Here is a 26,056-nt window from a genome sequence, read left to right on the forward strand (position 1 = left end):
GACTTTAAGCATTATTAAAATCACTGCTCCTGAAAAAACGGCCGTTTTTAAAACTTTTTTTTGCATTGATCCATGTCCCCTGGGGCAGGACCCAGGTCCCCAAACACTTTTTATGACAATAACTTGCATATTAGCCTTTAAAATTAGCACTTTTGATTTCTCCCATAGACTTTTAAAGGGTGTTCCGCGGCATTCGAATTTGCCGCGAACACCCCAAATTGTTCGCTGTTCGGTGAACTTGCGAACAGCCAATGTTCGAGTCGAACATGAGTTCGACTCGAACTCGAAGCTCATCCCTAATCCAGATCCTCCAAAGTGGGGAAGATCTGAATGCGAAGACCCAACGGGTTAATGTTGCTCTTCATATATTCTTGAAATGACCTAACGTGCCAAAAAAATGACGACTTTTTTTCTAAGTTTTTGGCAAGTTTAAAGAACAGGGAGGAAATCTCCGCTTCAGTTCGGTCAGTGTCACCAAATTTGTCTAAGTATTGTTGCATCAAGGTTTCCCAATCCTGACCCAAAAATATATTTTCGAAGTGGGGAATCTCCATTTCAGATGTCATTTTAAAAGGGGGAGATTTTGTGTGTAGGAATATTGGGAAGGTTGAGAATGGAAAGGGGTGAGAAGTTCTTCCCCGGGGGGAGGGGGGCGGGAGGGAGGAGATGCAATCCCCTGGGGGGTGTTATTGATTTAGTATAAATTTTGTATAAAAACCTAAAATATGTTGGTCAAGTGGGGAGTGGTATTTGCTACCAAAGAAACACTGAACAGAAAAAAAGGGGGATGACCAACTAGTTTAGGAGAGGGAGCCGTGCCACGTCCAATAATCTATAGATACCAGACAAAGGGTTCCCCTGGGTGGACTTTTCCGGCACTTGCAAAGGCAGACAGGTGGGGTATATAAAAAGTAAGGGGCGTTTATATATTAATAAAAGGTATAATTTTATTAGTATAGAAAAATACATTTGATAAAAAACAAGCAATAAATGTATAAAGTAACACGATGAAACTACATAGTAGCTATGATGAACAAACAAAAAAACAATGTATGATGAAAAAAGCTCTTCTCAAGCCCGACGCGTTTCGGGGTACTAAATATCTGTACGGTCCTTCTTCAGGGGAAAAATTGAGAGAGAAGGTTTCATCTATGCTAATTAGAAAGGGAATGGAGAGGAGAGGGTCAGGTGATTGGTAAAACCTTAGATAATATTATATGGAAAATTGGGATGATCACTTGATCACCTACCTGAAAATGCAATTAATTGCTTGTGAAAATTTATAAAAACAAAAAGGGCCACAAAAGGAGGACAGGGTATGGCAATAAGTATTGGTATCGTAGCTAATGTAGATCTAAATATTTAGATGGTGAGATGTGCAGGATGGTAGGCTGCAGTCACCTTTGGGAGATGTGACAATACTCCCGTCCCGCCCGACCCGGGCGCGTGCAAGCCAGAGCGGCGTGCTGAGGTCACAGGAAGGCGTCTCTGGAAAATAAGAAAATACAGAGAGGACCTTAGGAGAGGGTCCAAAATATATAAGTGGAAAGGAGTGGGTAAATGTATAGATATGTAAATTGATCAGAATGAGGTTAATAATGCTGAAAGTATAGGGGATAGTATGTGTATAGTTACAATGCATCAAATAAGGGCTAATAAGAAGGGGATCCAGTTCACCCTATATTATAGTGGCGGAGTACAACTGTGTATATATATGGGATTCGGTTCAACATAGTATACACTGAAAGTAGATACACAGTTACAAGCCACAGAGTAGATATAATATGTATGCATACTGAAAAATTCAAAAAGAGTATTAAGTAACCAATGAAATGGTACCATTGAGAGCAAGACCATAGTATATACAATGTGAGTAGTACAAATGTAGTGTTACAGGGCCTATATTAGTATGCTCCTAATAACCTAATAACCTAATGGCCCTCTAGAAGGGAGGACACCTGGCTGTGCAGCCATTCAGGTCCCTTGGTCGCGGCAGCCGCCCGTAGCTGGGCCAGAATCCAATCCACGTCGGCCATGGTGCTGTGATGTCTAACAGCATGGAAACTGCTTCCTATCTCATCTGCCCCTACCACTGGTGCCCAGGAGCCCCGTCTCCCCCTTAAATAAACAAAAGCCCTCCCAACTCTGCTCTTCTCCACCAATCCTTTCTTCTTCTTGCAAACCTTCACTGCCTTTTAACCCTATGCTGTCTCCCCTTCTCACACTGTCAGGCCGGGCCCTTCCCTATATTCTCTCTTGCTTCAGGTCTTAATTTGAAGCTGCTAATCTACAACTATCTTTGTATAATTAAATAACAAAAATGGGAAAAGCAAGCTTTAGGGCTCATGCACACTGGGCTTAAAAAACGCAGCTTTTACAGGCGTTTGATTTTTTATTTTTCTGCCTGTAAATGCACCTCTATTTTAGGCTATGCGGCCATGCACACACGCACATTCACAGGCATATTTCATAAAGAGTGTTTACAGGCAGAAAAAAAAAACATCAGCAACATCAGCAATAAGTTCAAGAGAGGAGCATTTGGGCAGAAAAAGTGCTTGGCACAACTAAAACGCGTTCAAGGTGGTTCTAAAGCCAAAATATTTTTTCACCTAATGCATTACCTGCATTAAGGTGAAAATAACCTCCACTAGCTGTTCCCTCCACCCTGATTCCTAAATACTTAATCGAGTCCTGTATTGATCCAGCACTGTGCCCATCTGCAGCAGCGCTGGTCTCTCTCCATGCTCTCACAGGCAGTGGGTCAGCAGTGGGAGCCATTGGCTCCTGTTACTGTCAATCGAATCCCGTGACAAGGGAGTGGGTGGCATGGTCGAGCTGCACTGTGTGTATATGAACGTACACAGCCTGGCTCTGGAGCGCTCCTGCACGTATGCCCCCATAGCAAGCTGCCTGATTTTAAAGCTGGCCATAGATGGTTCGAATCTTGGCCGGTTTATCAGGGACTGGCCGAGATTCGATCCATATATGGGCAGGCTGATTGTACCAAAATTGATCCATCCATCGATCGGTACAACCAGCATGTCGGATTTCTAGCACGCAATTATTGCCAGCGGCTATAACCACTAGCAATATTCACTGCGGTTGATTTACTAAAACTGGAGAGGGCAAAATCTGGTGCAGCTCTGCATAGAAACCAGTTAAAGTTAAAAGTTGATTGGCTACCATGCACAGATGCTCCAGAGTTTGCACTCTCCAGTTTTAGTAAATCAACCCCACTGTGTTCTCCCAGCAGGGATGGATCCCTGTGGCACCACCCCCCACTCCCTGCTGGGAGTACACAATAGCTCCTTGGGAGGGATTCCACCATCAACAGAATCAGTGGTTGCAGGAAAGAAGCTTGCATAATTTAAGGCCTGCTTAAGCCCTATGCACCTGTCATTCTTTTAGCCAACGAGGATGTCCCAGTGGCTAATAGGGGTTCTCTCTTCACAATGGGGAGGGAGTAATGATGGATGGGCAGGTGTGGGGGCTTATCAATGAATTTCAGAGTATTTAAAACCATTTCAGTGGGGTGAACAAAGGAAAGTTTCTAGCTAATAAATTCAGAACATATTTTTTTTACACAAGTGTCCTAAATATGCTTAAAGTCTATCAAAAAGCCAATGCTTTTTTTAGCTTAGCATAGGGCAGAAAAGGATCAGAGCCCCTGTCTGGTTTTATTACCATCTATGAAAGCCACCCTCTTTCTTCTGGTGATCGGTGTCACCAGAACAGAAATTAGGGAGGAAAATTCAACATTTTGAGTTGTCATGAAACCAGGACTTAAGGTGAAAATTTTTAGTGAGGACACTTGTTCCAATGACAGCTGTCTAAGAGGATATTTCTCTCACTTTAGAATTTCCTCGCACTTCATGTTTTATCTACCGGACAAAAAGTGAAGGTGACTCACTCGAGTGGGTACATATGGCATTACCTACTCTATCCTGCTCTAATGCAAAAAAAGAAAATGGGGCTTAAGATATACTTTGATTGATAAGGCAGTCAGGTACTTTAAAATAATTACATTTAGACTTAATTCTTATGAGTGCCAAGTACGTAGTACACCTGAAAATCCTGTTTTTAATTTTTTATAGTCCTCTGAGTGGACAGGCCATCTGAGTAAGCCACTGACAATAACAGTGCTGTAGGATCAAAACCAGACAACATGTTGCTCTTTGGTGGCTTGAGCTGCATTTTCTAATCTAGTTAGTTTTTACTGTACATCTAAAATGTGCCTAAAAAACGTGCGTGGATTGCATTTCTTTAGCTGTAGCAAGCACTGAGAAAGCTATATCTAGCTACCAGCATTATTTAAATGGTTGCAAGATAATAATAGTTTATGCTCATCTGGTGTTAATGTCTTAGTTATATTATTTTCTTCCTCTACAGATTACAGTACACACTGTGATTCTTGTAATTTAAAATCAGATGCCTTGTTATTTTCTTAGCAGCTTAAACGTATAATTTAAAGGTCTAAAACAGTTTTCACTCAAACGTCGTTTCAGTATTTATATTCAACTCTTCCATCTCTGGTTTTGTTAATAAAATACATCCAGGATTAATGTTTTATACATTGTTTCAGGTCAAACATTCCTTTAAACATATTTTACAAAGTTGGCTCTAACGCCACATGTTTCTGTTATGGTTTTCTCATACCTCCAGATATTTTTCTTTGTAAAAAGAATAAATAATGTAGTATAAGCTCACAGCTTTCAAACAATGGAAGTCCAAGTTTGGAGTGGGCACACCCAGGGGCTTAGAAGGGGAAACAAGGGCACAACTGACTCCTTACTTAGAGCATCCATCAATAGCATAGGCACAACAGCTAGACTAGTATGAACTAGTAATTGGCCCCTTTACCATGATAGTCACAGAGTTCAAGCAGCTTCTTGGCCATGCCACAATTATCTCTTCTTTCCAGCCAAGAGATTGACAGACCACTAGAAGAATGGGGAGAGAAGACTGAGACTCTGATTAGTGACTCAGTGAACCCTAGCCAATAAAATGGCAGAGAGGGAGAAAGAAATGTGGGTGGGAACCTGAAGCCTGGTCCCCAACCCACAGAAACCAGAGCCAGGGAGAGAACTGGGGAGAAAAAAACCTGCAGGAAGTCAGGGGGACAAACGAAGGAGAGCCATTAATGGTCTGTGTATGGGGCAGAGTCTCCATATTGCACCCCCTAAATCCTGCTTTGCCCTCTCCTGGGCATCAAGGACACTAAGGGAGAGTAATTTGGTTGGTAAGGGGCCTTTGGACCCTTTTTTTAATAAAAACGTGCTTGCTATTTACTGAATCTTGCTGTTGCAAGTAGAGCTCTATCCAGGATACTGTCGGACTGTTTCCTCAAGATGTAAGTACATTTCTGTTAGACTGCCACTTGTGATACACTTGTGATACACTAATTAAAGCATATTTTGTGGGTTCAAGGACTGTGCCATATGTTACCATGTACACAGTGAGTAAGTTATAGGTGTCTCCCCAGTTGTGCCACACCCACAATTTGCCACAGCATGTACTGCCTCATTTTTTTTCTCTGGTGACCAACACTGAACCCCCCAAGATAAAAAAAATATCTACACACCAATAAAGAGCCAAATTTAATTCTTCAAGGTGGTCCAAGAGAAAATAGCAAGAGCAGTTCAGGAGAGGCTATTTAATCAGTCCCGGGCAATGTTTCTGTCTAAGGGAACTTTTACTTAAGTGGCTCTAATCTCTAAAGGTTTTTTACCTTAATACATTCTCTGCATTAAGTTAAACATGTTTCCACTGCCTATTCCCTCAGCCCCCCCCCAAAATATTTATGAAAGTCCTATATTAGACCAGTGCTGTGGCTGACTGCAGTTCTTCTCTCCCTGCTCTCACAGGCTGCACTGGTAGCAGCAGGAGCCAGAATCAAAATTTGTCAGGAGACAGCGGGGAGGCGTGGCTGAGTTGGGGTCTCTGTCTATGGATGCACACAGCCTGGCTTGGGAGATCACCCACACGTTTGCCCCCACGAAAGGGAACATGTTTTAGCCTGTGCAAAGAAGTCTGTCCTGAGGAGTCATTTTGTTTATTGCCAAGCCTTTCCTTACAACATCTAACTGTACAGTTAATGAACAGGTAGCAGCTAACAGTAACCTAATTAAACAGTAACCTAATTAATAGTATGCCAATCAACAGCTAGGCACCTGAACAAGCCTTGATGAGTCAGGGAGTCCACCCCCCCCACCCCCAGACAGTTTGGCACCAGTATTCAAGAAGACCCAGGGCTGTCCAAATTGAATTAACCAGCTTTCCTTTCACATACATCTTCTGACTGAGTTTCAAGTTGGCAGAGACCATCTTGGCCTCCTTGAATGTTAAATGTGGTAATGTCATCTTACATTATATAACAGGACATCATCTTGAATGCTTGTAGCACCCTCAAATACCAGGGCCCATAGTCAATAAACAAGAGGCTATGGTCCTGCGGTCCCCTCCAAAAGCCCCTCTTCTGGTTGGGTCTGTCACAGTAGATTCACACATTTTGGTCCGTCCCAACTATGACACTACCTGCCTGGAGTCTGCATGTTTTCCCTGTGCCTGCGTGGGTTTCCTCCGGGTACTTCGGTTTCCTCCCACACTCCAAAGACATGCTGGTAGGTTAATTGGCTTCTGTCTAAATTGGCCCTAGTATATGAATGTGAGTAATGCCGCGTACACATGACCGGACTTTACAGCATACTTGGTCCGGCAAACCGGAGTCCGTCGGACAATTCGATCGTGTGTGGGTTCCAGCGGACTTTTTTTCCCCAAACGTTCGACGGACCTAGAAATGAAACATGTTTCAGATCTTTTCGATGGACTGGAGTCTGGTCGAAAAGTCCGCTCGTCTGTATGCTAGTCCGACGGACAAAAAACAACGCTAGAGCAGCTATTGGCTACTGGCTATGAACTTCCTTGTTTTAGTCCGGTCGTACGTCATCACGTACGAATCCGTCGGACTTTGGTTCATCATGTGTAGGAAAGTCCGTTCATTCGCAAAGTCCATCGTAAAGTCCGTAGAAAAGTCTGCAGGACAAAGTCTGCCGTAAAGTCCGCTCTAGTGTACGCGGCATTAGGGACATTAGATTGTAAGCTCCTTGAGGGTAGGGACTGATGTGAATGTACAATGTATATGTAAAGCGCTGCGTAAATTGACAGCGCTATATAAGTACCTTAAATAATAATAATAATTTCATACAACTTTCCCAACTGTGGTACAGCCTGTATTATGAAGTTGGACTGTGGACAAACATTTACAGTACATTTAAAATGCTCATATATGAACTAATTGTAATTGTGTTTTGCTGGGATTAAACAATACCATGTGGTCACCAACCTGCCTTTAGCCTTTGATTGGGCACTGAAGGGGAAGCTGTACTCTGATAAAGGTATGAAACAAAAATGTTCTGATTGGCTCAGAGGGCAACTAGTGTGAGTGCTTCTGTACTTGGGATTACATCAGATGATATCAGGACAGTTTCAGGTATCTATGTTAGCTCCATGTAAAAAAAAAAAAAAAGTTTGCTATATACCATCCAGGTGCATCAAAACAAAAGATGCGCAAAATCTTAGCATTATTTTTCTTTTCTCTATGCTGTAAAGAAGGACCCCGACTCTCAGTGTGGAAACTGTGGTATCTCTGCTGAGGTATGACACACCTTTTGTTGAGTCTGACCTATTGCACTTTAATCAGCAAAACTCATGCTTCCTGCTAAATGGAGAGCTCTAACTGTGACTTTGCAGGAGGTATGTTGAACCTTTGCAGAAAAACTATTACTTTCACACAGAGCAAAGGTCCTTTTCTGCAGCACACTGGTAGGGGACAGACTTTTATGCTCAAGCTGTGGCTGCTTTCCAATGAAAACAAGCTGTAAAGCCTTGTACACACAATCGGATTTTCGTCCGGGAATTGTGTGAAGACAGACTGTTTGCCTAAAATCTGACCGTTAGTACCCTCCATCAGACAATTGTTGGCCAACTTTCCACCAACAAATGTTGGATGGCAGGCCAGTAAATTTTCGGCGGACAATGGTCTGTTGTCATATTTTCCTATCGTGTGTACACAAGTCCGTCACACAAAAGTCCAAAGTACCAACACGCATGCTCGAAATCAATGCTCACCAAACACCACATTAGCAGAAGGTGAACAAAGGGTGGCGCTCAAGAGCTAAAATTCCATGTAGTATGTCACTACGTTCGTGTTTGTTGGCCGACAATTGTTTGCTGTTAGTATGCAAGACAAAATCCAGGCACACGGCCTTCGGACAAAAGTCTGACGCTTTGTCCAAATCCGATCGTGTATATGAGGCTTAAGAACTTTGCTTACCTTTTGTTCTGATATGCCTGGAATAGATTTAGCTGATTTACACAGAACATTCAGTTGGGCTTTAACTTTGCTAGATCCGCCTTATATCGCTCTCTACTAGATCTTTATTCTCAACTTGCAACTCCATCCTCTGGTTTAGTCAGGACAGAGTAGAAAAGGAGGAACACCCATTTGCATCATTATTTTTTATCTGTGCCTGACACCAGTAGCTGATAGTAGATAGTAGGCACCCTAATACTGGATGTGTGTTACTGGCTGGATCATCAGGTGAAAACAGAGGGAAAATATATAAAAAAATAAAACTAATGCAACCACCACATCTAATGACTGGTAAGCTGCAATATATTACATTTTTGGTTTTGGGTCTAATACTGCTTTAAGCACCTCAAACTTAAAAATAAGCCATGTCAACATAAAATAAAAATAAAAAACACAATTGAAATGAAAACCCCAAAATACTAACCCTGAAACAAAAGCCTACTATTTTAAATGGTAGACTCGCTATTCATGGGAAAGCAGCTAAAAGTTACTCACTGTGGAACTTAAGGGGTAAATCCTCTGCATTGTGTAAAAAGGCTGTTTTATCCTGTATGCACAGATTCTCCCCTCCTGCACTGTCTATCTGGGGAAGGCCAGCTAACACAGGCAGGGTAGCCAAACTGCACATGCTCAGTTGTGTCTTTTATGCTGGAGAGAACATTTACTTGTTCTCAGAACTAGCCGGTCACATGATATTGGCATCACACATATACAGGCTATAGTGGAAATCTCCTCCTACCTGAACTCTCAGCACTGGAGAAACTGTGCAGTTTATAATGTAACATGTATATAGATCATCCTAAAAGGTATATAGTGGCAGTATTTTAATGTAAAAAGAAGATTTATAAGCTGTGGGCACTGTGTGTGTGTGTGTGTGTGTGTGTGTGTGTGTGTGTGGGGGGGGGGGGGGGGGGGGGGGGGGGGACAGAAACACATTACAGTCCATTTAACTTGGTTTCCTATGGTTGTGATTCACATCTGTGCATTTTATGGAAAGGGCCAGGTATTTTTTTCTAGTTTTTGGTTCCATAGACTTCAATGGATCAAAAATGTGTATTGAAAAACACAAAATGCACCTGGAATATGCAAACTGCAATCTGCATAGGTGTGAATCAGGCCCGAATCAACAACAAAATAAAATGAAAGAAAAACTCATAAAAACTCATAAAAATGGGGTTTATTGCCTAAAGAGCTAGCAATCTGAATTAAACTATAGTTTCCTAACTGAGTTTGTCAGCTTTACTATGCTTCCCCTACAACAGCTTCTAATTCACTAACACCATGGTTGCTCTGTGCCCCCCTCCCCACCTTTTATAGTGAGGAGTATGAGTTATCTAAAATCCCACATATTGTTCCTTCTTAGCCTGCTGGCCATAATTATTATTATTATACAGGATTTATATAGCACTAACAGTTTAATTCAAAGGCTATGCTGTACATTATGGTTAAGGAAAGATTTAGGGGTTCGCCTCAAATCCATGGTGGAGGAAAATTCAAAGTTCATCCCTACTGGGAAGCTCCTAAAGTGACCACATTCCTTACAACCCATTATATTTATGTTACATTTATCCCTTTGACTTATTGACTAAATATTTGTTTTTATTTATGACTAATCCAGGAACTGCTGCTCACTATGTATGTAAAAAGCAGTGGTCCTATCATCTGACACTGGGGTTGATTTACTAAAGACAAATAGACTGTGCACTTTTGAAAGTGCAGTTGCATTCTGCAAGGGCAGTTGCTCCAGAGCTTAGTAAATGATGGAGAGCTCTGCTGACTTCCAACATCCAATCAAGTGCAAGGAAAATTACAAAAACAGTATTTTTGCTTACACGTGATTGGATGATGGAAGTCAGCAGAGCTCTCCATTATTTACTAAGCTCTGGAGAAACTGCCCTTGCAGAGTGCAACTGCACATTCAAAAGTGCACAGTCTATTTGCCTTTAGTAAATCAACCCCACTGTATTAAAAAAAGATGGTACATCAGCAGTGATAAGGAGGTGCACATACTAGTCCAAGTTAGGAAAAGCTTCAGTTCTATCGAAAGCTACTGTGCTATCATTGTGCAGCAGTTCTCATAGGGAATGGAGTATATTTTTAAGCTGTCTATAGGGTTGATTTACTAAAGGCAAATACAATGTGCACTTTTTCAAGTACAGTTGCATTCTCAAAGTGCAGTTGCTCCAGAGCTTAGTAAATGGGCTAATGCTTCCCTTTACAAAGAATACCCAATCACATGCAAGGAAAATAAAAAATATATAAAATTTTTGCTTGCACATGATTGGATGATGGAAGTCAGCAGAGCTCTCCCTCATTTACTAAGCTCTGGAGCAACTGCACTTGCAAAAGGGCACAGTCTATTTGTCTTTAGTAAATCAACCCCTATATGTGTAAAAAACTCTCCTTTTGCAAGTGTTTATCAAATGGTACTTCCACAGTCAGGGCTTTTTTTCAGCTGGAACTTGGTGGAACTCAGTTCCACCACCTCAGGCTCAGGCCCTTTGCTCTCTGCTCACCACCATCACTTGTAAACACAGAAGTCCAGCTTCTGTGTTTACAAGTGACCCATTGTTTCCCAATGGCTCACACAGGTCTGATATTCTGAGCAGCTCCCACTGAGTGCAGGATGGGGAAAAAGGAGATGCAGGTGTTCAGGGTGCAGCGCGGATGCCAACACCCCCACTGGATGATCTCCCTGCAAGTGAGAAAGACAGGGTGAACTGCAGTGTGAGGGAAAGTACTAGAGTCGGCAGGGTGCTTAAGCTTAATACAGGGATTGCATGCAGAGGTCAGAGCTGAAGAGGGGTGAAAGTGAGATGTGGATGGGGGATGCAGAGGTAAGCAGCTGTGGAAGAAGGCTGAACTCTGCACTCTGTGTAGCTCACCCCTGAACTCTGCACTATGTAGGTAGTGTACCACCAAACTCTGCACATAGCGCAACCCTGCACTCTGCGTGTAACCCCAAAAACTTTGCCCTCTGTACTTAATTCACTCCTGGTATTTAATGCCCCTTTAAGACCCTCCCATTGCGTAATTTAACCACACCCACTATTTGATGGAGGGTGTGTCTGGGGGAGAGGGGGATTTGGGGGGTCGTGGTTGAGTTCCTGCACCTATTTTCAGAGAAAAAAAAAACTGTAGGTCAGCTAAAACGGTTCTTAATGCGACCACAACCCTTATATTCCCTACGTACATTTTAGTGAATAACGTATTCTCTTCCTTCTCCTCTTTCTATAATCTGAATGATTGAGGAAAGGTTCACTCACCGCTCCCTTTTTTGTAGCAGAGATGCCAACATTTTAACTAGCCAATAACATACAGTAGTCTGCTAGAAAGTTGGGAAATCCTAGGGTTTCTTAATAGAAAGCCCAGCATGCATTGTATTCAGATTGCAAAGGATACACCCTTTATGTTAACTGCAAATACATTTAGTATTTTAAAATTGCATTACAAAATACATCAGTTTATAAACTTTTACAGAAAATGTAAAATAAAAATGACAAACAAATTCTAGGTTTTCTATAAGCAAATGCAAGCAAACAAAATTACATTTTAACTATATTTACTGTATTTGTACCATGGCAATGCAATACTTTTAATACAGTATATTGTGATCCTAAATTAAATATGATATTAACTATATTTCACGTATTGGACTTTATTATCTGTGATTGCTGCTAATAGACATTTGTCGTACTGGTATTTCTTTTATGATATAAGAAAATTTGCTTCTTGGTATTTTATGTTTTTTTTTTTTTTTTTTAAGTTTGAGTTAGTGCATATCATGACTTTGCAGTTTGAAAAGTCTTCTTTGTTTGAACAAAGTATGAATGAGAACAGAATTCTTGCGATACATGTCTTTGTTTTTATAAATACTGGTGAATCAATCAAAATTTAACCTCCTTCTAGTATATTAAATATGTTATCTGTGGGTGTTGGTATGTATACAGGAGGAGTAGGTGATGACTAATTCAGGATATGAATCACTGTAATTCGACCAGTCCATGGTAACCGTGAAAATTTCAAATTTGCTTTCAATGGAAAAGAAGAATACAAACATGAATGAAGGAGTTTGGATGTGTGTAAAAATATCCAGGATTTAAGTTATTTCAGATGTGATTTATTCTCTTTTTAGAGCTTTTGATGACTGTACCAAGCCTTTTCTATTATTCTGTTCCTATATTCTTCTAACCACCCAGCCTTCTAAATGGATATTAATGTCATCATTCCTACCAAAGTGACAAGAATTTGTCAGATATTAGGATAGATATTAGGATAGTAAGTATTTTATATGTTTTACCTATCTGTCAGTTCATCATTTTAGCGCTTCACCATATCCTGAATAATGACCTGTTGTGGCATAATGTAAAAATCCACCTTTGTATTCCAACAATTAAAAAATAGTTCTGTTCTAAGAGATACTTGCTTTAACTTCATTTGTTTGCAAAATAATCTGTATCTACAACTTTCTCAGATTTTGGGCAAATGGGGGAATGAGTTAAAGCTGAAATCTACGCACATATAAAGTAAACAAATGAATGCACCTCTGTAGTAATTGATACATCAATAAATTTACTTTTGCAAATGCTAACAGTGTAAATAAAACAGAAATTGCCTCTTTCCATTCCTGTATATCAAGGCTGGAGAGAAAGAAGCAGTACGAGGAGCAAATCAACTCATGTGCTGAAGCCATCTAGGATGCCTTGACCCAAAGGAAGAGGGCAGAATGATGTTGGTCATCAGGCTGAGGACATCTTGTGGCAAAAAAAAAAAAAAAAATTACTTTGGGTGAACTGTCTGGATTGAAGCTGTATATTACAGCAAAATCTGCTTTTGCTTCTTCTAATGGACTATTCATTTTTATCTTGTGATTTTGGGGCAACATTCAACTTTAAAGCTTAAGACCATTCAAAGCTTTTTTAATTTTTATTGTAGTTTTGCATAGAGTGGGGACAGATTACAAACTTTGATATGCAGAGCCTTCAACGATCTAGGGGCCCACATGAGGCCAAGTCGGGGGGGAGGGGGGGAAGGGGGGAGTGGGATGAGGTGGGGAGTCACGGGGGGGGAGAAGGGAGGAGGGAAGGGGGGGAGGGGCGGTTGGAGGGAGGGGGAGACGGGATATAGTGTGCAAATTATACAAAAGAAGAGGAACAACCCGATACAGGCTAGAGGAGCAGAGAAGACAGAAACAAACAGGAGGAAAATGACAACACTTAAATTTTTGACATACAACATTAGGGGAATAAACTCACCTTCCAAAAGACACAAAATTTTAAAAGAATTAAAAGGATATGGGGCAGAAGTGGTCTTTTTGCAGGAGACTCATTTGTCACATGAATCAAATATCAAATTGTGGTCGAAGGAGTTCCCGGGGATACAATTTCAAAGAGAGCAAGCGGAGTGGCGACAGGGTTTGCGAAGGATGTTCAGTTTAAACTCGAGGGAAGGTTGCAAGATCCAGAGGGGAGATTTCTCTTTTTTAAAGGAACACTTGGGGAAATAGATTGTACCTTGGCGAACATATATGCCCCTAATAAGAACCCAACAAAATTTCTGACAGGTACTTTGGAGAAACTAATGGATATTAGGAGCGGGGGTCTGGTTGTGATGGGAGACTTGAATGTTTGTTTGGAGCCAGAGGTAGACAGTACGTCCGGGGCACAGGGGACGAACAATGCCCAATTAAAAAAGATAAGACAGAAGATATACAAGAGCCAACTGGTGGATATATGGAGGATCATGAATGCCAAAGTCCGAGATTACACGTTTTACTCCCCTGTGCACCAGACGTACTCTAGGATTGACTACATATTGGTGGACCACGGATTCCTGGATAGAATAGTAGAGTCAAATTTAGAAATAACTACACTGTCAGATCATGCCCCAGTAGGGATGGAAATGCGAGTATCTAAAAACCCGAGACAGCCCTCCTTGTGGAGACTAAATGAGGATCTTTTAGGGGATGAAGAAACTTCAAAGAGAGTAGAGAGAGTAGAATATTATTTCCTAACAAATGAAACAGAAGAGATCTCAGGGTCTGTGGTGTGGGAGGCCCATAAGGCCTATATAAGGGGGATTTTAATACAAGGAAGGGAGCAAGGAAAAAAAAAGAAAGGAGAGAGAAAATGGAAAACCTCACGAAAGAAATATTCAACATAGAACAAGAACACAAAAAATATAGAGGCCTTCACTAAGCGATATATCAAAAGTTGGTAAATAAGCGAGACGAATTAAAAGATCTTATGGAGCAAGAAACAAAGGAAACATTTTTCAGAATAGCTAAAGAAAGATACCAGTGGGGGAATAAGTCTGGCAAACACCTTGCTAGAATGCTTCGAAGGAAAAAATCCCTAAATTTCATAGGAAAGATTCAAACCAAGCAGGGAGCGATGGTTTATGAGACAAAATGAATAGGTGAAACATTTAAAAACTACTATAAAGACCTGTACTCAGTGGAACAGAATGGGGGTCAGACAGGGGAGAAAAGTAGAAAGATAAGGGAATTTTTAAAGAACGCCAGGTTACCAAGGATCTCTGAGAGTTCCAGAGAGTCCCTTGAGAAACCAATAACAGAGGAGATAAACGAAGCCTTAGCAGATACAGCACAGGGGAAAAGCCCAGGCCCCGACGGATTTACATCATATTACTACAAAAAATACAAGGATATACTAACGCCTAAGCTATGTCAGTATATGAATGGGCTGGGAATGGATTTTGAATTGAGTAGAGAGGCGCTGTTTGCCACAATCACTGTTATTCCAAAGGAGGGAAAGGATGAGACCTTGTGCTCCAGTTATAGACCAATATCATTATTAAATGCAGACACCAAAGTATATGCGAAGGTACTAGCCAAACGGATGAAAGGGTTAATTAATACATTAGTACATCCGGACCAAGTGGGCTTCATTGCAAGAAGGGAAGGGAGAGATAATGGGGTGAGAACCTTACTTTTGCTCCAGAAGATAAAAGAGGAGGGGCCCCCAGGTCTACTTCTGTCGAGTGATGCCGAAAAGGCATTTGACAGAGTGGACTGGAAGCTCATGTTTCAAACACTGGACACAATAGAAATCAGTCCAAGGATGATACGGTGGATCAAAACACTGTATAGACATCCAAGGGCAACTATTAAAATCAATGGAGCCCTTTCAGCCCCCTTCGATATGAAGAACGGGACAAGACAGGGCTGTCCCTTGTCCCCCTTGCTCTTCGTTTTATCCCTAGAACCACTCCTCGCAACAATTTGAAACAATCCAGATATTAACGGATTTAAGGTCGGAGAGGAAGAGCACAAATTGGCCGCATTTGTGGATGATGTGCTCTTTTATATAAGTAACCCCAGGATTACAATGCCAAATTTGATTAAAACTCTTAAACAATATGGTGAAATAGCAAATTTCAAAATTAATATGGGGGAATCCGAAATCTTAAACGTAAACCTAAGTAAGCTAGAAGAGGAGAAGTTGAAAAGGGAATTTCAATTTGTTTGGAAGAATGAGATAAAGTACCTGGGAATAAGATTAGCAAATTCTCTGGAGAAAATTTATAAAATAAATTATATACCCCTATTAGATGAAATAAAAAGTGAGGGTAAAAAGCTCCTGAATAGACCATTATCCTGGATGGGTCGTATTAACGCCAAAAAATTACTCTTCTCCCAAAAATTACATACAAACTCCAAATGTTACCAGTAAGACTACCACAGTTCTATGTTAGAAAGCTAAAATCAATAATAACAAATATTATATGGAAAAATAAAAAGTTGAGAGTTTCTTTAAAGATATTAAAATAGGAGAAAAAAAAGAGAAGGACTGGCGGTTCCTGACATTCAAAAATATTATAAAGCAATAATTCTATCAAGAGCGATAGAATGGGCAAGGGATAACAAAGAAAAAAAAATATAGAAAAATTTTACAGTAAGGCACATTTGGGATCCATTCTCTGGAACCCCCCCCACTACAGAACGATAGACGAAAATACACACGTTTTGAGACGGGTGGTATTAAAGATTTGGGACGCAATGTATAAGCACTTTAACAAGATATACAATTCACCTTTAATAGCATTAAAAGAAAACGAGTACTTTGCACCAGGAAAAATTAGTATAGGGGGGAATTGGATAAAAAATGATAAGGTTCAACTTAGAGATATAATAAAAAAAGGAAAAATAGTTGCACTTCAAGAATTAAAATAAAACACAGAAGTTTGGGTGATTGATGCATGGAGGTACGCGCAACTAGAACACTTCGTGAAGACATTACCTCAGCCAATAAGATCAGGAGATGAGCTGACTGCATTGGAAAGGCTGTGTATTACAGATAACACAAAAAATACCATATCAAAGGTTTATAAAATGTTGCTAACAGAGGACGAAGTAGAGGTACCCCCATTCATCAAAAAATGGGAAAGGGAACTGGGGACACAGAGAGACACAAGCACTATTAGGAAAATCTTGGACCTAGCCCATAGTTCAGCAGTTGACATAAAAACAGCCGAGATGAATTATAAATGTTTAACCAGCTGGTACGCAACACCTGACAGAACTAGCAAATATCAAGAAGATAAGTCGGCAGAATGTTGGCGGGGTTGTAAGGAAGTGGGCACTATGGCCCACCTCTGGTGGAATTGTCCGATCATTAGAAAGTATTGGAAAAAGATTTTAGCCTACTTTAAAGAAATTACTAAAACTGAGGTAACGGAGGACCCATGGATAGTGCTCTTCCACGGCACAGAAGGAGATGTGAAACAGTATAAGGCCTCTTTGGTTCCACATTTATTAAATGCAGCAAAAAGGCTGATCCCTAAAAACTGGCTAGTAACAGAAAGCCCCCAGATATGGGAGTGGATAAATGCTGTGGAAGAAACTTACATCATGGAACGGATGTTCTATAATAGAGAAGAAAATAGGGAGGTGGTAAAGGATAAGTGGAAGTGTTGGAGCGAGTTTAAAAAATCATGGAGTTACGCAGAAAAAATTAGAATCTAGTCCAGTTATCGAGGTTAATAAATATAATGCACAGAGGATGGGGTGGGGTGGGGTGGAGTGATGGAGGGGAAATTTAATTATTGGTAGTGGAATAGAGAGTTATTACAACAGAGAAATATTTTTAATGATATTTAGGCTGGGGGGAAATTAAGTAATGGTACCTTTTTCTTACTATTTTTGATGATGATCAGCCATGATGATGTGAAAATGAGAAGGGACGTACATGAACAGCTGAGCTGATTTAAGTCTCTCAAAAAAACTCACTGAAGTGGCAAAATTAAAAAAAAAATAACTGAGAAAAAGTTATGCACAGTAATGGTTACCTGTAGAAAATTAGTGCATATACATTCTAGACTTTAGTTGTGTAGCTACTGCATCACATTTTGTGATACTTGTAAATTCAAATAGCTCTCTAGTATCAGAATTTTAATTCTCTTTTACTGATAAGTTGACAACATATACATTGTCATGTTGGGGAAGATCACTGGAGAGGGAAAGGACATTTACTTGAATTAATGCCTCCAGATGATCTCAGGCTACTTGTATACCAGATAGGTACATGGGTCAGAGTCTAAACCCCACTGAACCAAAACCTAACATTTACCGCATTGTTGATCTCTTTATATGATGGAAAGTGTTGTACCACATGAAATGTTGCCATTGTAAATATATCCAATAAGTGTAACATTCCGGTTACCCTCCCCCTCATTATGCTCTATTAAGGGGTAGAAGATGTTTAATTAATACTTTACAAGATGCAGTCAATCAATTAAAAATAATCAGTACTATTTGATGGGCTAGTGTACTGATTATAAAGATATACATGCTTTGCCCATTTTTTATCTCACATTGTAGAAACGCAGAAAAAATTGAACCCATTAGGTAACATACAGCATTCTGAAGTATAGCACCACCCACGCCTGCAGCCTAGAATGCTTATATGTCAAAGAGCATTTGAAGAAACATACAGACACAGGGGAACTCCTTTATTTTAGCCTAAGAGAAAATAAAGTCACCTGCTGATTTATATTTTACTAGTAGAACAAGATTAAACAGTACAGATCTATTTGTAGAGGGAACCTTTCATTGATTTATAACAAAATATTATATAAATGTTAGACAGAAAGTTGATAATTTAAGCAGGCTTTTACTAGATTGTGAAAATTTGACTCAACACCTTTTCATTGTTTTATAATTTATATCTGACTTGTGGTGTTTTAGCACTTTGCAAGCTAAGCAAGCTATTGTATAAACCTGGTCTTTATCAACAGGTTTTTATCAAATGTCTGTTTTCAACTTTTTATTCAGTTTCATTCATATAGTGGTTTTCAAGTCTGTCTCGTCAAAAGGAAATGCTTTGTGGATAGCTAAACAGGTAGCTAAAGCCTCGTACACACGGTCGGATTTTCATCCGGGAATTGTGTGATGACAGACTGTTTGCCTAAAATCCGACCATTAGTACGCTCCATCAAACAATTGTTGGCCAACTTTCTGCCGACAAATGTTGGAAGGCAGGCTAGTAAATTTTTGGTGGACAACGGTCTGTTGTCAGATTTTCGTATTGTGTGTACACAAGTCCGTCATACAAAAGTCCAAAGTAGAAATACGCATGCTCGAATCAATGCTCACCAAACACAACATTAGCAGAAGGTGCCCAAAGGGTGGCGCTCAAGAGCTGAAATTCCACGTAGTATGTCACTACGTTCGTGTTTGTTGGGCGACAATTGTGTACAGTTTGTATGCAAGACAAGTTCACGGCACACGCCCTTCGGACAAAAGTCTGATGCTTTGTCTGCTGAAAATCCGATCGCGTGTACGAGGCTGTAAGTCGCATTTCAAAGATACCAATTACTACATCTGTTCATATACAATGTTACCTGCTGAAAATGGGATACAGAAATATAATTTTGATTCCATTCCTTCCAGTCATTTAAGTGGGTTTTCAGTCAGGCTTGAAAAAATTTAAATTTAGCAGCTACAAATAATGTAGCTGCTGACTTTTAAAAAAAGGACACTTACCTGTCCAGGGATCCAGCACCATCATCACCTGGGCTGCTTCATCACCAGTCTTCGGGTCCCTGGCATATGCACGAGCCGTGGTTGCATTGTGTGAATGGTCCTGCAGCCTCCTGGGACCTGTGACTTGTCTCAGAAGGTTGTGGGTGGGGCGAGAATGTCTGGCACAATACCCTAGGCGATTCCAGCGGACATGGGAGTGGGTGCTTAAAAAAACTAGGTACCCTCTCCAAAAAAAAGATCCAAAAGAAAAAGGGGGCATAAAGTGGAACTTCCCCTTTAGGTTCCCGCTTTAGGCTCCAGTAAAAGCTGAAACTTGGTCGATATAGGCAAAGCCTTTTATTTTGCTTCTACCTTATTTAAGGGATGCTGCTTTTCAAAACTACCAAATAATCATTAACAAAGGTCACAAGGACTGTAGTTTTCTACCATATAGATAACATGCTGTAACATTCTAAATGCCAGTAGGTCATGTTTTAAGCAGATAAAAGATGGTGTAGGAATTTTTATGGCAGTCAAAAAAAATCAGAAACAGAACTAACAGTGGGGAGGTTGTTCTTGAACCCCTCCTGGCAACAAGATGCAATGGTAAAGAAGGTCAGAGGATCATAAGCAGCTTGACTAATTATGCTGTATATATGGAATGCAGGCTCACTACATATGGACATTTGCCTATCCTCAGAGAAGAGAAAAGGTATGAGACATGCAAGCAGTGGATGACATCCGGCAAAAGGCTTGGCAAAAGCCTCTTGAGATTCAAGGATTTGTATATAGTTACACTGAGATGCCTGTAATTAAGTATATCAAACTAACATATTACAGTTTGAGTAACGTGGTGGTGGTGGTGGGGGGGTCACGCAAAACTGTTTCCATTGGTGCTGGACAGGTTGTTTAACCACTTGCTGACCAGCTGCCGCAGTTGTGGCAAAATGGCACGGCTGGGCGAAACAACGTTATGTAACGCCGCTTCGCCCTGTGGCCACTAGGGGCCCCCCGAGCCGATGCGAGTGCCCAGCAGTCACGATCACAGCCGGGCTCCCGCAATCGCAGCTGACACACGGAGATAATAATAATAATAAAATAATAATAATAATAAAAATGCCATAAGCCCCCTTTCACACGATTGCCTGTCCGTTTTGGCGGCAGACCTGAACGGGCGCTCCATGTTAGTCTATGGAGCGTCGGATGTCAGCGGAGACATGTCCGCTGACATCCGACCCTGTCCGATCCGCTAAAAGCAGACGGATGGCCCTACGTCCAGGTCCGTCGCTGGCGGATCGGATCGGGTGAGATCTGATGAAAACGGACATGCTGTCCGTTTTCATCCGATCCCTCCATAGGCGGCAGCGGCGCCTGACAAGCCCCTCCCCGCTCAGTGAGCAGAGAGGGCCCTAGACGCTATAACTTTTGCGCAAACCAATTCATTTTCGCTTATTGCAATTTTTTTTTACCAAAAATATGTAGAAGAATACATATCGGCCTAAACTGAGGAAAAAATTAGTTTTTTTTACATATTTTTGGGGGATATTTATTATAGCAAAAAGTAAAAAATAACGCGTTTTTTCAAAATTGTCGCTCTTTATATGTTTATAGCGCAAAAAATAAAACCCGCAGAGGCGATCAAATACCACCAAAAGAAAGCTCTATTTGTGGAAAAAAAAGGACGTCAATTTTGTTTGGGTGCAACATCGCACGACCGATCAATTGTCAGTTAAAGCGATGCAGTGCCGAATCGCAAAAAGTGCTCTGGTCAGGAAGGGGGTAAAATCTTCCGGGGCTGAAGTGGTTAATACACAAAAGCATTTATTCATGCCTCTTTGTGACTGTTATTATTCCCAGGGTCATTACACTGGTGCCTACATATCCTTCTACATACAGTACTTCTGAGGGGAAGAGAAGGTTTGAAGGTTAGGGGTTTGCTGAGCTTATTCAGTGAGTTACAATACAGTTAATAAACATACTATATGTCGAAAAAGTAAAGTGGTGTTACAGCAAAACCATTATTTTACTACAGTATTAGCTTTAAAGAACTGGGGACTGGTGGAAAAAAAGTATGTGAACTCATTGGCATTAACTGGTTTTCTGCAATAATTTGCCATAAAATGTGATCTGATTCTCATCTAAGTGACACCTATAGACAAACACTATGTGATTAAGCTGATAACACAAAAACAATTCTAATTTCTCATGTCTGTTTTGAACACACCCATCAAACATTCACAGTGCTGGAGGAAAAGTAAGTGAATACTTGGAGGTAATAGCTGGTTGAACCTCCCTTGGCAATGACTTCAAGCAAGCACCTTTGGAAGCTCTGGATCAGGCATGCCAACGTTCAGGAGAAATATTTGACCATTCCTCAAATTCCTCAACAAAACTGGTATAGCTCAGACACACTTGTAGGGTGTCTGGTGTGAACAGCTCTCTTGAGGTCACTTCACAGTATACCTATTGGGTTAGGCACTCCAAAAGACCCATTTTCTTTTTCTTAAGCCAGTATGTGGTGGAATTACTTTGATGCTTAGGTTCAATGTCCTGCTGCATCACCCAACTTCTGCTAAGCTTCAGCTGTCGGACATCCACCCAGACATTAACCTGTAGGATATTTCAAATAACCGGGAAATTCATATTACCCTCGATGATGGCATGTGGTCCAGGCCCTGAGGCAGAGAAGCAAACCCAAATCATGGTGTTCAAACCACCAAACTTCACTGTTGGGATGATGTTTTGATGTTGGTAAACTGTCTTTTTGTACCATACTGATTATTCTTCCCAAACAATTAAACTTTTGTTTCATCAGTCCACAAAACATTTTTCCAGTAGCGTTGTTGTTTGCCGAGGTGCTCTTTGGCAAACTTCAAGTGTGTAGCAATGGTTTTTTTGAAGAGCAGTGGCATGTTCTGCCATGGACACACTGCTTGTTCACAAACTTCCAGTAATGGCTTCAAGCCTTTAGTTGTTACTTGTGGATTCTTCTTTACTTCATGGATCATTCTGCTTCGTATCTTGGGGGTCATCTTGGCTGGGCACCCACTTCTAGGAAGAGTAGCCACAGTAACAAACTGTCTCCATATACAGACAATTTGTCTAAATTAGAAATGATTGTGTGTTATCAGCTTAAATACATTGTGTTTGTCTTTTTTGTTGTGACTTAGATGAGGATCAGATCACATTTTATTGAAAAATTACTGCAGAAAACCAGTTAACGCCAAGGGGTTCATTTACTTTTTTGCCACTCTATGTTGAAAAACATATCTTTGCCCCCATTTTGCTGACTAGGCCAAGAAGCAACATACTGTAATTATACTAATGAGGACATCAGTTCGCCCATCTGTCCTCTAAACAAGCTCCTAGAACCCAAAATCCTGTTAGATTGACATTACTGTACAAAGCAAGTGCCACATTATCTCAGTGCTAGGTCTTCTGCTATTTCGTATGTAAGCAGTTTTCAGGCACTAAAATCAGTGGTTTTTAAGATTTAACATTTCTACTGCATAAACAACTGGGTTGCCAATTGCATCCTAGTTAATGCTTGTTAAAATATGCAACCTGGGCTCAAAGGTATCATCCAGATTCAACGATGTAACCTTGGGGACAGACTCCCAGGAGTGATGGCCTTCTGAAGATGACAACCGCCAGAAGGCCATCACTCCTGGGAGTTTGTCCCCAGGGTTACATCGTTGAATCTGGATGATACCCTTGTGTCCAGGTTGCTGCCTATGACTTGTGCAGCAACTCTTTCTGTTGAGTGCTTTGGATTAATGGTGGGACACATTGAATCACTTTGTTGGAGTGGTCCAGAGAGACTTATAGATCACTAAGGACTATCACTGGTCAAGAGTGACACGAGTTATATATAAACATTTTTTTGTTTTATTTACATCACTTTATAATATCATTTTTTGTGTTTTATATATATAATTATCTAAGCACTGAACTCTTTTTTTCTATATTGTTTATTAAGGTTTGGGCATATTTTACCTTTAGTGCTAGGAGCTGTTTTATTTTGAGCAAAGCTCCGGCTATTGTTTATACTTTTTTCAACTGAACAAGATTGAGTGCAAAAATGTCAGTGTAACTAGTTGTGACCTGCAGTGGCTCACTCATACTGAGGTAGAGGGGATCAGATAGTGCTCCCGGGGAGCACCAGGCTGTGATGTCGCTTACCTCTAGTGAGGTGGAAGCCCCTTAAAATGTCTTGACCTCTCAAGCTACAGTAGATGAGCCCCTCCACATCTTTGCTAAGGGAAAAATCCCAAGGAAAATCTTGGGTTTGAACATGGCATGTATTAAGATGACATACATGCTGTTGGAGCTACTTGAAGTCATGGAAGCACATTCCCTGTATGCCTGGGTGGCTACACCACAGTTAGACATGCTAGTATTGTGGATTCCCAATGGGAGGAGCCAGGTAGTACACGCTATGCTTGGTAAATTTCATCATTAATGCATTTGGTTGGCACAATGTTTATTAGTAGTGTGGTAAGTGAGGGTGCTTCCAGTTACCGGTTTGTGTGAAAAGCACTTAGAAGAATTGTTGTAGACATCAGAGGTCTCTCCGCCTGATGCGGTGACTAAGAATATTTCTGCTGGTGCGTTCCGAGGTGCGGCTGAGCATTGGTCGGTAGAAGGTGTGGATACTGCTTCACCTGCTAGACCTTATGGGAAGGAAGGAAGGACCCAGACTAGACAATAATAGACTATCCGTCACAGTCTCTGGGCATGCTGGGACTGTGACGGCATAAGGGGGCGTGGTCATATGGTGATGACCACGCCCCCTAAAACGTCACAGTCCCAGCATGCCCAGGGACTGTGACGGCATAAGGGGGCGGGGTCACCGCCTATATAAGTCAGAGCAGAGCGCACAGAGAGCATTCCAGCCGGGGAGAGCGTCGTGTCAACATCGGAAGAAGAGATGAAGAGAAGAAGCGGCGAGACAGTGGCGACAAGACAGCGGCAGCAGACCGGGCCCCTCGCTGGCAATAGAGCTGGAAGAAGATAGCGGCGGGGCCCGGGAGAAGAGGCGGAACACCGGGAGAAGTCGGAAGAAGATACCGGAGCTGCCCAATAAATTAATTTTGAAACCTGTGTACTGTGGTTTTTTTTTATTGACACTTCCCTAGGTGAATGGGTAGGGGTACCATGTACCCCATACTCATTCACATAGGGTGGGGGGGCCGGGATCTGGGGGCCCCCTTATTAAAGGGGGCTCCTGGATTCCGATAAGCCCTCCGCCCGCAGACCCCGACAACCAACGGCCAGGGTTGTCGGGAAGAGGCCCTTGTCCTCATCAACATGGGGACAAGGTGCTTTGGGGTGGGGGGCCGCAGCGCGCCCCCTCCCCCAAAGCACCAACCCCCCATGTTGAGGGCATGCGGCCTGGTACGGTTCAGGAGGGGGGGGGCGCTCGCTCGTCCCCACCCCCATTCCTGTCCGGCCGGGCTGCGTGCTCGGATAAGGGTCTGGTATGGATTGGGGGGGACCCCCACGCCGTTTTTATCGGCGTAGGGGGTTCCCCTCAAGGTCCATACCAGACCCAAGGGCCTGGTATGCTCTTGGAGGGGGAACCCATGCCGGTTTTTTATTTAAAATTTGGCGCGGAGTTCCCCCTCAAGAACATCTGAGCACAAGTCGCGTGCCGAAGTCGGATCATGCAAGACGGCAATCCGACTTTGATCCGACTTCAATGATAGTCAATAGGCTGAAGTAGGATCAAAGTCGGACCAAAGTAGTACAGGGAGCATTTCTAAAGTCGGAACGACTTGTGTCGGACCAGTTAGGACGGCTCCCATAGGGAAACATTAAATTTCACACGTCATGCGACATGAGCTCCCAATGTCGGAGCGTTTGTCGGACCAGTGTGAACCCAGCCTCACACACCTCTGTTATACTACACAGCAAGTTCAAAAAAATGTCTCTACTACTTCTTGTTTCAGTTATACTACCTCCTTGATCACCTTAAAAATAGGACAGGTGTGATGGTGCTTATCCATTGTCTGAGGAATAAGCTGGAGGAGAAGAGTTGACATAGAGCCTACATCCACATTGGAGGGGGGTTTGAAATTGTACAGCTGTACCCCCACAATTTCAAAACCCGCATTTTATTGCAAGTTCGGGGGCGATTTGACAAACATCTGTGCGGGTTAATGCACAGATGCCTATTGAAATTGCCCCCAAAGTCACCAAAAGTATTGCAGGAACTAATTTTGGGAATTGGTGCGGCACCACAAAGTCAGCATCGCACCAGTTCGGATGGTGGCATTGCTGGCAATAGCAGTGGCGGCTGGTGTTTTTTTTTGGGGGGGGCGGCAAACAACCACCACCCTGTTTGGCCGGCACCCCCCGCCCGCGGTCGGTTGAGTCACCCGCACATCCCCCACTCACGAGGTCGATCGGTAAGTCATCCAGCCCCCCACTTACCCCATCTAGGTCGCTGGCGGCCAGCTCTCCTATGGACAGCAGGCGGCAGCTTCCATCGTGTCTCTTCCTCCTCTGCATCACAGCGGCTTCCTCCGTGCATCTTCTCCCTCCTCCTCCTAGGCATCCAATAGGATCGCCTGTACTTTCAGCCGATCGGGTGATGGGTTTCAGGACCCACTACCTGATTTGCCAGGAGGAGAATCAGTGTGACACAAGTGGGTGTGCTCGGGGCTTCAGTGCTCTGCGCCCCGAGCCCACCCTTTTTT

The sequence above is a fragment of the Aquarana catesbeiana genome, linkage group LG01 (assembly GCF_042186555.1).
Source record: "Aquarana catesbeiana isolate 2022-GZ linkage group LG01, ASM4218655v1, whole genome shotgun sequence".
In the NCBI taxonomy this organism is placed as follows: domain Eukaryota; kingdom Metazoa; phylum Chordata; class Amphibia; order Anura; family Ranidae; genus Aquarana; species Aquarana catesbeiana.